General features: G+C 42.6%; 2 pseudogenes; one reads left to right on the forward strand and one right to left on the reverse strand.

Moving 5' to 3' along the window:
* Positions 1-82: 82 nt before the first annotated feature.
* On the reverse strand, positions 83-2688 carry LOC122144188 (annotated as a pseudogene).
* Positions 2689-4345: 1657 nt separating this feature from the next.
* LOC122144212 lies at positions 4346-12112 on the forward strand (annotated as a pseudogene).
* Positions 12113-13536: the final 1424 nt, after the last annotated feature.

Raw genomic sequence — 13536 nt, forward strand, 5'->3', positions numbered from 1 at the left:
GGCTTTACTAGATGGATTGAAACAAAACGAGGACACACGAGACCGCTTCAGCTGAATCCAAGTGAGCGGGTGTGTGCCTATTGGTGGGTCGTCAGTCTGTGCCGAAATACCTCTGGCCGAAGTGTGTCGGAGCGACAGCGTGAACTTCAGTTGTCAGTATAGTGATGTCAGGGAACTCCTGAACAATGGACCGAGCACCTATACACATCATTAGTTATTAATAGACTTTATATAAAGTAGAAAGAAATATATTTTTATTCTTCAATGATGCATGATAATTGCATAAAATTAAAGTGACAGTAAAGACATATATTATAATTAATTTTTCCATAACACTGCTACTTCCAAATTTAAATAAGTGCTGTTCTTATGAACATTTAAAAAGTTTCCACAAAAGTATTTAGCAATAATGATATCCATCACGGTTATAAATATTTTTAAAATTAAAATAAGTTATTTTAACTTCTAAATATTGCTAATTTTACATTTTTTTTTTTTTTTGTAAATAAGTGCAGCCTTGGTGAGAAAAAAATCTGACCCCAAGCTTTGAATGTTAGCTTATATAAATTATACATGTCAAAAAAAAAGGTATAAATGTTTGAGTATATTCCAAATACTGGGATTAGATTTACAGCTGATTTTGCATTGTTTTTCTAAATGTTCTTTGTTCTTGAGAGCTTACTAACATTAACACCTACAAAAAAAGTAAAATAATGCAGATATCTGTCATATAATTCATTCATGAATGAGAATACAAATCAAGTGTTCGCTCTTACCGTGTGGAGTGGAGAAGAGACTCAGTAGTATAATATGTTTGGCCTGCAGGCCGTGTTCATTCAGCACCCGCACCGCTTCTATTACAGTGTTGCCTGTACCTGAACACATATACACGCAACAATGAATTGTGCCTTTTAAAGCCGTATTTACAGGTAGACCCAGATGAAATTGCAGTTCTGGTCATTCTCATTTACGTTTTTTTTTTCTGCCATGATTTCGCCCCCTCCAATTCAAAGCAGAAAATGTAAAAATGATATGTAGGCCAGTTTATAGAAGTCAAGTACTTACTAAGAATGGGGTACATGAGCAGAACCTTCCTTCGGCTGATGTCAGGAGGGAACTTTGCATAGTAAACTTTAGCCTTTTGTGTCTCCTCGTCGCTCTGGATCAGAATCTTCCCGATACGGATTGATCTGCAGCAATCTCTTAGGCCTTGCTCCATGGCCTCACCTGCTCACACAATATACACGTTTTATATTCGTGTAAAGGGCATGCACACTAAATAGAGCTGTAATTTGAGCAGGACTCACCACTCCTCATGATGCTAACCCCACAGTTTCCCTTTTCAAACTTCACACCCTCATATTTATGTCCTGCATAGGGAGTAAATAAGGAAACTTTGCATTTGCACAAATTCAAGAGCCGACAGTGGCAATGTTATATTAATATGCGAAAGGATTATGGTGAGATGGGGGAATTAATCGCCATGGTAACAGGCTCACCTGTTGGTGTGGTTACAGTGCATTCACTGTATGGAAGCTGATTGAGACCCTCCTCCACCACTAATCTTAATCTGGGAGCAAAACAAAACCAGTCTGATTTTAATTGAAAGCTAGCAAACCAAATACAGAAACATGAGAGCCAATCAACTAATTTCACAATACAAAACAATCAAGTGCAATGCAATCAACCATACATTTATTCAGTTGTTGACTGAACAATGTGTTTTGATTGCTTTTATTTACAAGGTGTTTATTAAAGATAATACCTGGTTGTAAACAATTAGTGTGATATTTTAACACAAAATGACCACCATTTATACAATTTCTGGTGATGCTTACCAATCTATCACGCACAGAAGACAAAATCGCCTCTACTGGTAGTTCTGGTGAAACAGAAAGAGGAAAATTCTTATATGTGTAAATGTAAATACACATGCATATCTCTTTATTTATACAGCTGTATATAGAGTAAATAATGCACAAATACATACAAATCTTCTGTTCCAGATTCATGCACACTATCATTAGTCACTGCAAAGTCGTGTCATGTATGTATGTACCAAGAGCACCTTAAAAACCATAAATTCATTGTGTCTGCGCACACTTGGCGAATAAAGCTGATTCTGAAAAGTCACAATAATGTGATAAACTGTTGCAATATATGATACATCTACGTGCAACAAAATGACATGAGACTATATCCCAGTTTATGTTCTTGCACACATGCTGTGGTAGGATTCAGATCTGGCCTAAATGGGACACGCAATGCAGATCCGGTTGAAAGGCAGACTGGACACTCACTTGTCCCGAATGATTGTCTGAAGTTCTCGTATTTGGTCATTTAATGGCCAAGAGATTCAGCTGACGGGTCCTATTATCTCGTTGGATGTCGCTCGTGGTTTGGTGTTCGCACGGTTCGTCCTGACAGGTGTCGGCTGCGGGGCTGCTGCGGGCGAAGCGGACGTGCTTCGCGGCGTGTTCGGGGCTCTCACTGTTATTCAGCTGCTCGGGTTATGGCACTACGCATCTTCTCTCGATAAGATCCGTTTCCATAGGACTAAAACCATAAAAAGAAAAAAGAAAACACTACACCAAACCACTGGTCCACTTAAATGATGGCTGTTCCACGGATGATGTCTATGTGAATCTGTACCATTATCTCGCCATGTTGAACGGAGGGAGACGCCATGATACGTGACGCACGCTCCAGGGGGAACAACAACCTGAGGTCATATCCCCTGTTCACCCTGATTTGGATAGAAATCTGTGCCAGTCTAAATCTCATTGATGTAAGGGGCGGGGACGCTGCGGCGCTCACAAGTGACTGCTGAGCAGGTTATCATGATATAATAAAGGTAAATTACAGGGTTAAAAATAACAAATGCTATCATAAATAATGTTCTTGGTTGCAGGGCGATGAACGCTCCATTAAATAGTGCAAACGGTAAATGATTAGTATATGTGACCCTGGACCACAAAACCAGTCTTAAGCAGCGATAGCCAACAATGTGTTTTTTTTTGTTGGTCAAAATGATCGATTTTTTTGCTTTATGCCAAAAATCATTAGGGATATTCAGTAAAGATCATGTTTCCACGAAGATATTTTTTTATATTTCCTACCGTAAATATATAAAAAATTCTTTTTTGATTGGTAAGAACTTATCTGGACAACTTTGGACAAGAAAAGCGATTTTCTCATATATTTTTATTTATTTATTTATTTATTTATTTTTTCACCCTCAGATTCCAGATTTTCAAATATTGTCCTATCTTAAACAAACCATACATCAATGGAAAGTTTATTTTTCATCTTTCCTATGATGTAGAATTTCAAAAGATGTACCCTTATGACGGGTTTTGTGGTCCTGGGACACATAGGCTATGTGTCATACAATCACAATAGATATTTGACTTACGTCAAACATACAAAACAAGAAAAGAAAGGAAAAAAAAAAAATATTACTGTGTTTGAATGAAGAACGAAAGGTTGCTTTTGTTACAAGAGGAACAAATATTATTTTTTTATTAATTACATACTCTATATGATGGGTTTTCTAAATTGCTTTCAAATTCCCGGCGCTTTATTTATTGTTTTGTATTTTTGTTACGTAACTGTGGATGTAATGCCATAAACAAAGCCATATAATACATAAACATGTCATAAACAAAGATTGTTTTGATTTTCAATACTGAATATTTTTCAGAATTATGGATTTCAAATTCCCTCGATTTATTTAGTTAGTTAGTAAACTGCGTATGTAAAACCAGTTTGTCTGTGGGAAACAAACTAAATCTGCAGAGACCCCTAGCTGGTGCTTGGAGCGTGTGTGAAGCATCAGTGCGCATGCGTGCGCCTCTGCACCTGTTCAGCAGTGCCGGCGCGCGCTCCCGACTCCTCAGCGCGCCGCCGTGCAAAATATGGGGGGCGCGCTCTTTATGGCAGGTCTCAAAAAGAGGGGGAGCAGCAGCGCACGAGCGCGCCGTCGTTGTCAGGGACGGACGGGGTACAGCTGGGAAAAAACACATCCACACGCACGCACTCCCCCGTCTCCGGTACGCACGTACATAAGGCAAAAACAAAAGCGACTCTAAAGGGGGGGGAGATAGCGGAGCGCGAGCATGCGGCGAGGAGCACGCGCTGCAGCAGACCTTTGTTTGTTTCCTGGAAACCCTGGAGCGCGAGGGAATAAAAATGGAGTGGTAAGGGGCTCCGAGGGCGCGAGAGGCGCGTCCACCTGCTGCTACCGGGGAGGCAGTTCAGAGAGGGCAAACATGCCGAGACCGCTGCATTGAAGGGTGTTACGAAAAAACAACAACAACGTATGACAACATTCCACTTTGCACGCCGAGCGATCAAACGGAGTCTTACGAGCGGGCGGGACGGGTGTAACGGGAGGTGAGTGTGCGGGATGTGCGGGATGCGGTGAGTGGGCCAGTGTGACGCGCGTCAAAAACGCTGCAATAGGAGAAATGGTGGAGCGAGTGTCAGCTGTCATGATGCGTCCGATATTGTACAGGTGTGTGTTTGTGAGAGGGAGAAGACGCGGAGGAACGGCTCAGTGTCCTGCGGAACGCTACGAGTCGCAGGCCATCGTTTGAGGGACAGAAAGCATTGGTGCTTATGAGGAATACGTGAGGCAAACACACAGCATACACACCACCCCCCCCCCAAGCCAAGGCCACAGCTATATACGCACTCGTTCACAGACAGCAATGTAACACGAACGCTTCATGTGGCGTCATTCTGTGTTTACGCGTTTTCATTTTCCCGCGTTTTGCTGCGCCTCAGCGCCTGCGACCGATGCGGCATTGGCGATGCAGAATAGCAGAGCGCGTAATCATAGCGCACCATGCAGGCCTTCACATAATTAAGGGTGGACTCAAACCTGTTAGTCTCTCTGAATAATGTAAATTCTCTGCGTTATCCGAGATGTTGAAATCGCGCTCGTCTTTCAGGCCTCCTGATATGGTCGTGTTTAGAGTATGGAGGACCTGTCAGTCACCGGACAGCCGTCCTGGGAAGATGTTATGGAAGTTTGTTTGATGCTGTCAAGCTGCAGCGTGCATGTATAGGGCTGTAACAGAGCTGAAGTTCTCTCGTTGCACCTCTTGAACCACCAAAAATCCATACCCCAATCAATCAATTGACGAAAACCATCAATCAGAGCGGACGCTGAGATCTGTTTGTTTTCCACACAGCAGCCAGACTTGCAGTCAGTGTTTAAACCTCACGTTAAGTAGTCAATCAGCGTAGTGATGCTTTCTGTGACGTAAATGGATGATATTTTGGTTGCTTGTCTGACAGACTGACCGAGGACAGATTGCAGCAGATTTATTGATCTCTGAAAAAGATCAAACAAACTTACACCGACCTGGATTCGGCTTCCTCCTTCTCTCTCTGTCTCTCTTTATGCGTCTTTCTCTCTAGCTCTCCACTCTCTCTCTCTCTCTCTCTCTTCTGTAGTTCCATTGTCTGTCTCTTGGGTGGATGTTGAAGCTGAATAAATATTAATTTAGTTTTTAATAAAAGCAGTTTGCAGGACAGTGCCACTGCCCTTTTCTCTATCTCTCTGTCTGCAAAGCTGGCAAGGATGAGCCCAGCCATGATGTTCTCAGAATAGCTCTAGGCTTTTTCTCATACTGTTGCTTTTTTGGCAGGAGCAAAATCCTAGATTATTATTATATAGCCATTTCCAAATCTGGAAACAGTGCATGCCGGACGTTTTTGGTGTGTAATAGTGTGGTGTTGTTTTTTGAAAAGGAGTGTTATGGAATTTTCTCTTGCTTGGATTTTTTTCTGCCATCAAGCTTGTGGTCGAAACACGGATGATATTCTGAAATTATCCAGAGAATGCAAAATATTTCTTGTGCTGTGTATATTTTTAAGATAAATACTGCAAGAGTTATTGAAATAGTTAGACCATAAACATAATGGATTTGAAAGTATATCCTGATATAGTGAATGCTCTTATTTTTATGGGAAAATAAAGGTATTATCACCTGAAAGATGAAAGTTTTTAATGACTTTTGATTAATACATTGAATTAGCTTGTTATGTTTGTTGAACAATGAAAATAACTGTCACAAACATGACATTTGAATAAAATTCTGCACCTATCCGCTGCATTTTCATATGGAATTCCAAGCAAGCGATATTTAAATTTGATTTATTGTAAAATTGTTTAATTAACATCTATATTTGAAGTTGGTATATAGAAAAATAATAATAAACCTGGGAGCAGCTATCCATGGGCACATGAAAATACACACAGTTTTGATACTCGTGTAATTCATAAATCTTCAGTAGGTCAGTTCTGAATTCCTATTTAAATTCACATCGTGGGTGCACTTCAAAACAGTGTACTAGAGCATCCAATCAGTATTTCTCCCCCACAGCATATGTAGTGTTGTCATGTTTATTTATTTATTTTTAAAATAAAAAAAAAATGCATGTATTTTTACTTACATATTATGGCACACTATTCTGACACATGCACACAGAGCCTGAGGCAAGAGAGAGTGCACTTTCTTTTCTCTTCTCTGCTGTTATAAAGCTCTTATTTCTTTCACATCCTCAAGAGTTGTACTTCACAGTGAAGGGCAATCAGAGGGACAGAATGATGTAAAAAACATTGTTACAACTCACTGTAATACTGGAGAGTAAGAGAGAGACACGAAAGTGAAAACAGGACACAAATCGAAAAAGTCCTAGTAGAGACAATTCTGATTTGTAACTCATAGTTAGCATGATGAATAAATAAATTCTCTTTAAATTGTGGGAATTTTAAAACTGAAAACACTGATGTCTTTTCATGTTTTTTTTTTTTTGATCAATTAAATTCTCAACAGTCATTCTTCTTCATTTTAGCTGCTGATAATTAAAAGAATAGTTCATCCAGAAAATTTAATTCATCTCACCAACATGTCGAAACCTTCTAAAAACTTCTGTATGCCGGCATGACTCACATTCTTCTATGGAACACAAAAAGACCTTTATGAAAATATCCTAGGTTCTCTTTCTATTAACTGACTGTTTCCTGAAAAAATCTTTTTAAACCGTCTTATCGCTCTCATCTTTTCTGATTCCACTTCTGAGGTTGTATACTAGTCTTAAACTGGCCACTGTGTACTGCAAATAATTTTGGCACCAATGAGAAACTGCTTAAGATATTTCTTTTGTGTTAGACATTTTGGATAAAGCATCTGCTAAATGAATAATAATAAACTTAACACCTTAAAAAAATACTATTGGTTTATCTGTCAGATTTTTGTGTTTTTTAAATGGTCTTTAGTGCTGACAAATTTCTAAAGATTTCATGGCTTCCTCTTTTACTGTGTCTCTCTGTGTGTTTCTACAGGCTGGACAGTTGTAATTATGTTAGTGAGAGAGAGATTCAGTACAGATTGATGGATGTTCTACAGGAGTCCCGATTCTCAGGGGCAGATCACACCCCTGCCCAAGAGATGGCTAGTGAAAAAAATGGTAGGCGTTCCCATGCACATATAAAATGCATATAAAATTTTATGAAACTGAAATATTGTATTTTAACTACTATTTATCTGCACATTGTTTAAAAATCTTATTGAGTTCAGTGTAATATGTAAAACTCCTCTTTATTGTCTATATATAAATATATTTACAGATGTTCACCATTTTTTTTGTCTCTGCCTTTTTTTTTTTTTTTTAGAATCACATGACCCGTGGCAGATGTGTCACATGATCTAAGGCGCTGTGATGACATTGCTCCTGCGGCGCTGTCCATCTGCCCTCCCTCTGTGGCCAGAGTCAGACCTCTGAAGGTCCTCTTAGCCCAGCATGACCTGCATGATGGGTGTGTCTCCAACACCACCTCTCTGTCCTCTCTCTCTTCATTCTCTTCTCTTTCCTCCCTTTCATCTCTCTCACCGTTCTGTGCCCTGTTCCAAACCTGTGACGCCATGGTCTGTGCCGCAGACCTGTGACAGGTCGTCCCTCTCTAACATGGACTCCAGGGGCGGAGACTGCCTTAGCTGTCTGATCCCCAAAAATCCGACAGAACCCGAATCCTGTGAGTTCAGTACTCGGCTTTGCCAGCATCAATTTGCAATGCCTTGGCCCGCCCCCAGCACAGGTCGCTATGGTGACCAGGTTCTATCTGACCAGCTGCTCAGCGGCCCCGCCCATCCAGCTGTAACCAATGAAGGGGCTGAAGAAGGGAGGTCGATGCAGGGAGAGCGAATCAGATGAGGATCCTGCATCCAGGAGCATATACGAAAGGTCTTGGAGAGGAGGCGCAGGACTGGAGCTGTCTAGAGACTCTCATCAGTGAGAGTCGTATGGAACTGGTTAGACTTATGCTCCCGCAGTGAACTTGCAGTCAATCTGTTCTGTGAGGAAGATGTGGAGAATTACATGTTTCAGGAGGCAGGAGACTGCACTCAGTTATACTGACGTCCTGCTCGCTCAAATACGTTATGAGTCCTATCAGGATGGAGTGCAGGAGAGGTGTGAATCTGCCCTACAGGATGAGTCTCAGCTAGGTTTCTTTCCTAGCTTACCATTGCAGTAGAAAAAGAGGGGTCAAAAGAGAGAAACCAGGACCAATCCACTGAGCTTAAAGCTGATGACCACGTGATCCCCAATGTTAGCCCAGACAGTAACTTACTTTTTGACCTCAGTAACTCTCCGGAAGATTCAGCCGAATTCAGTGATGACAGCTCGTGCACAGGCTCCCCAGACCATGGGCTCTCCCTCCGCCATGGTCGCTTGTCCAGAGAAAACTCTAGCTCCTCCAGCCAGTTAAGCTACCGCCCTCCGAGCCAAGAGGAAGGGGGCCTACCGAGAAGACTACTTGTACGATGTGGACTCAATAGAAAGTGAGAAAAAATGCAGAAAAAAACGAGAAAAAACGCTTGCCTGGGTTCAAGAAAGAGCGTGATGACGACCTGGTGCCCAAAGAAGCGGCGGCGGTCCAGTAGGAAGGACCCACCTGTAATTATAAAATTACATAATCATTAATCGTTTTAAAGGCCAGAGGCACATGAGAGTGCGTCTGGGACGAGTCGACCCATCACCCACTGTGGTCTGTCTGAGTCCAAACACTCTGCTTCACTCTGAGAGACTTGCACCATTAAAAAAGCATACTGGCAAGAAGAGAAAAGGAGCAGCAGGAGGAGAGAATAGGATTAACAGCAGCAGAAACAACCAAACGTCTTAATGGCTGCAAAAGACCAAGCACTACACCCAAACGCAAGCACAGAATGGCCAGATCAGGATCCAGCAGATCCATACTGTACGGAATTCCATCCCAAGCCAAAAAACTATAGTGGTCCCCGTACACAATCAACCAAAGGGGACCGAATCCGTTAAAAGCACAGAGGTTGAACCAAAAGAGGACATTACCTCCATTATACACACTGCCAGGGCTAAAAGCAGAACACAGGAGCCCAGAGAGGAAAGAAGAAAGGCAGGTAAAACAGGGAAGATAAAGAAGTTCAAAAGTGAAGCAAGACTTCGGTTGAAAACGTTAAAAGAGAGGCTGAGACACAGGACGTCCCAGAAGCCTCTGAGATTGAGCAGTGCAGCCCATGTAGTTACCAGAAAAACCTTAGTAACTCTTTGGAAGGTAATGCCACAGAGTGAAGCCTCCAGTAATGACCCTGACACATGGAAAAAAATGCACTTTGACCCCAACTGCTCCAGGGACTGATGGAAATGCTGAACTCCTCCCCGGGGGATTACCTGCAAAATCTCTTCTCGAAGCCTCTGAGTCATCAAGCACTGCTAACATCAACTATTTCCATTCAGGGCTACAGAATCCCACACTTCAGCCAGTTGCAGAGCTGTGTTCTCTCTCCTCCCTCTGAATCAGAGCTGCCTCTCCTCTCCTCCACCCCATGAACCATGGGCCCCACCCACACGCATTATACTGGAGCCAAACCTTACATTCGAAACCAAACCAGCCCATTTCAGTTATGGTCACTGCCAAACCATCTGCCTGAACAGCTGACCCTTCTCCCCAGACATCCCCTACCACCAGCTCGCCAATGATGCCATCGGGCTTTCCCACACCGTTGACTGTGTTAGCAGGGGATAGCACAAATGTCACAGCGCTTTAGGCAAAGTGTCTCTGTCGGGTGCAGGGTCCTCGTATGAAGAGTTCCCAACCTGATACGGATTATGGCTTGAGTCGACTGGCTCTCGGAGTGACAGTGGTGTGAGGGCGACTGGGTAAGCTTTAAACTCCCTGGGGTCACTTTCTGCCACCTCTAGCAACTACAGCTCACTCAGCTCTGAAGAGGGAGGGAGGAGGAGGAAGGAGAGGGAAGAGGAGATTGGTGAGATCAAACGATGGTTTTCTTGCCGCATTGCAGCCCCACGGTCATCTTGCAGCAAAGTCTAGAGGAGGGTTGCTCCACTTCGAAGAGTCAACTGACCTCTTGGATATCTCCAACTTTACCCCTGACAAGTTCCGCCATTCATCGAGACTTTCTGACTGACATGTCGCCACCAGACACGCCCTAACTCTTCCCCTCAACTGCTGGGGAACTGTGGTAAAGTTGGAGAATTCTCTGAAGGAGCACAGAAGCAAATGTACAATGGAACTGTGGAGTTGTTTCCGCAGCTTAATCAAGACAGAAAACCCACACCACCTACAGGTACACTCTTTCAACACGGAGAAGGAAGAAAGTTGGGCTAAGGGATCACAAAGGCTCAACGAAAGCAAAGGGTGGGGGAAAAATGGACAAAGCCCCAAAAAGAGCACAACTACTAAAACGGCAAAAAGAGAGAAAGTAAAACTCCCACGTCAGGGTTCTCGTTCTGTGCGGAAGATCAAGGCTTTGCTAGAGGGAAAAGCAGCCAAAAGTGGCGGAGGGTCAGGAAGTGGCGCTTCTTCCCGACCCCATCGCTGGCTTAATTGGAGCTCAGGGGGAGTGGCCTATTACTGGGGGACTGTCAACGATGACAGCGAGAATTCCCGGAACCACGAAACATCCTGTCCAATCTATAGTGTCTGGCATGGCTGAGGGTACAGGATTCATGAGGGCCTCTGTGGGAGCCTCTTTGGGGGCATTGTCATTTCACCCCGGTCAAACATGCTCTCCAGAGCCAGACACTGAAGATTCTGGGGTAGTGCTGCTGACCTTAAAAAGCGGGGTGGTGCCTCAGGCGTGAGGTCGAGGGGAAGAAAAGGGGCTGGGCGTGGTGGTATTCTAAAGCACTTCCTAAACTTCTGGTCCACCAGGCTTCTTTCCTTCCCTCGGATTGGACTGTCTCCCACTTCCACACCGTCCAGCCCACAAAAAAATGTATCGTCACAAAAGCAGCGCTAAGTTCGCCCGCGAGGAACTCTTAGCGGGTAAAAGAGACATAAAAGGAGTAGCACTGACCGCTTTGGTCGAAAAACGGAGGTAATATTTTCTCTCTGCAATGTGCCCCTTCTCTTTCTCCGTTCCCTTCCCTCCGCCACCCTGCCAAATCCTCCTAAAATCCTTTTCCACATTTCAGAGCTGCATGGCACCGACTTTACCCACAATCCTTTGCCTGGCCCACTGGAAGGCAGGCACATCCTTGCATGTCAGCCCTGCTAAACTACCTACTAGGACTGACTGAAGTTCTCACTGTCATGGCGGCACCCTACCTCCACCATTGCTGCTTTGTTGCATTTTTATCTGACTAATTTTGAGTTGGTTTTTATTTGTGTTTGGTTTGTTTTCCAAGAAGAAAAATGCCTTGAAAGTCTTTGGATTCTCTTGTAGTGTGGTGCATATCTAAATGTCATTTTTTTGTCTTTTTGTTTTCAGTTTCAGCTATAACACTGTATGTGTTAAATCGGTGGTCACAGAACCATGGTTAGACCAAACCCAGCGCCCTACTCTGTCTCTCAGCAAATGGTTGCCTTCTGTTCAGGGGTCAAAGGTCATGTGTAGTATTCTGTGCTAAGAATCTTTTCCCCTCATTTCTGTGCCAACCTTTCAGAACACTGGGCTTTGACAAGCTAAAAGAAAGCATCTTAAACAAGATGCTCTTGTTTTCCGAGGTTCTGAAATTTCACAAGAGATTTTTTTCATTATTGTTGTTTGTTTATAAGTTGTGAAAAGAGGGTTCATTCATCTGTTCTCCAGTGAATCTCCTCCTGTGCCAGTAATCAAAATGCTGTTGTAACACAAGACATATGCACTATTTACAAAACAAGATTATATCAAAAATGTTTAAATAATGTGCCAAACTATGAACAATTAAATGTACAGACATTTTTATCTACATAAATATTTGCTGTTTTATAATGTGGCAGTGATTGAGGAGCGTGTGTATGCTTGGGATGGGTGGGGGGGGGGGGTTGTTAATCTGAGATTTCACTCCTGTTGCATCACCATCTGTACAAACAGCTTAGTGGCGAGGAGTCATCTCAACAATCAGAAGAAAATGTTTGTTGGTTTATTTTCTGTGTTTACACGCCATGGCGTGTTCAAGATTAGAGGCATGAACGTGAGAGATGCATGACGAGAATTTGTGGGAGGAAGCTGAAGTGCTATAATGGGCAGAGAAAAAACATTGGTTGCCTTTAGTTCTGATGTATTTCTGGATGGTATAAAAGATTCACTGTCCGTGTGTTAACCAGGTAAAGAAAATGATCATTCCTTATTATATTCCAGACTACAATGCATTCTAGATCGTTTTACGTCCAAGTTTCTAGTCGGGAAATATATTTTCTGTACCTCAACCCTCCAAACTAGTAAGAACAGGACCAAATATTTTTCTTGTCAACGTTTTCTAATTTGTTGCTAGTGAGTGCATGCATTTAAAACATGATATGGCTATATGTGCTGTGAATGCTGATCCCCTGTAGTACTTTCTCTGACTCTTACCTGATCTCAAAACCATTGTTTTTCTATTGTCTGTGGAAATGTATTTGTTGGTTTACTAAAAGAGGGAAAGATGCCAACTTGAGTTACCCCCATGTGCTGTTTACTACATTGCCTTCAGGATCTTTTTTTCTGCAAACTACCTGGATTCCCTCTTTTGTTTGTAATACCTATGTGAAAAAGAAATATTTTTCTCGTTGATTTTCTGCCCTTGCGTTCACAGAGTGTGAAAACACTTTTTTTGTTGAGTTGTTCAACACTACATTGAATTGACAACTGTAGTTTTAAGAACTGTTCCTAAATTTTCAAAAAAGTTTCGTGGGTACTTGTGCAAAGCTGTAACGTTGCTGTGAATGAATTAAAGTGCAATTATTAGAGTGTTGAAATGTTTGAAGAAATCAGTTGCAGAGACAGCTTGGTGGTGCCAATTCAGAAGAGCAGCTTGAAAATCTCTTGATTTTTTAGGGCCTTCCCAGCCAAATCAATCCCTCTCACCAAAGACAAAAGACCCATACGACAGAAAATATTATGTCTCGCTCTAAGTTGGTGGTCCAAATGATTTCTTTTCTGCGCTGAGTGTAATGGAGATGTAATGCAGTTGGTTCAGGTCCGAGTGGCTCAGGGAACCCAACTGCATTCACATCTCTCAGCTCCCTCAGACTGACTAATCTCGCCATACACAAACTCAAGC

The sequence above is a fragment of the Cyprinus carpio genome, unplaced genomic scaffold, assembly GCF_018340385.1.
Source record: "Cyprinus carpio isolate SPL01 unplaced genomic scaffold, ASM1834038v1 S000006615, whole genome shotgun sequence".
In the NCBI taxonomy this organism is placed as follows: Eukaryota; Metazoa; Chordata; class Actinopteri; order Cypriniformes; family Cyprinidae; genus Cyprinus; species Cyprinus carpio.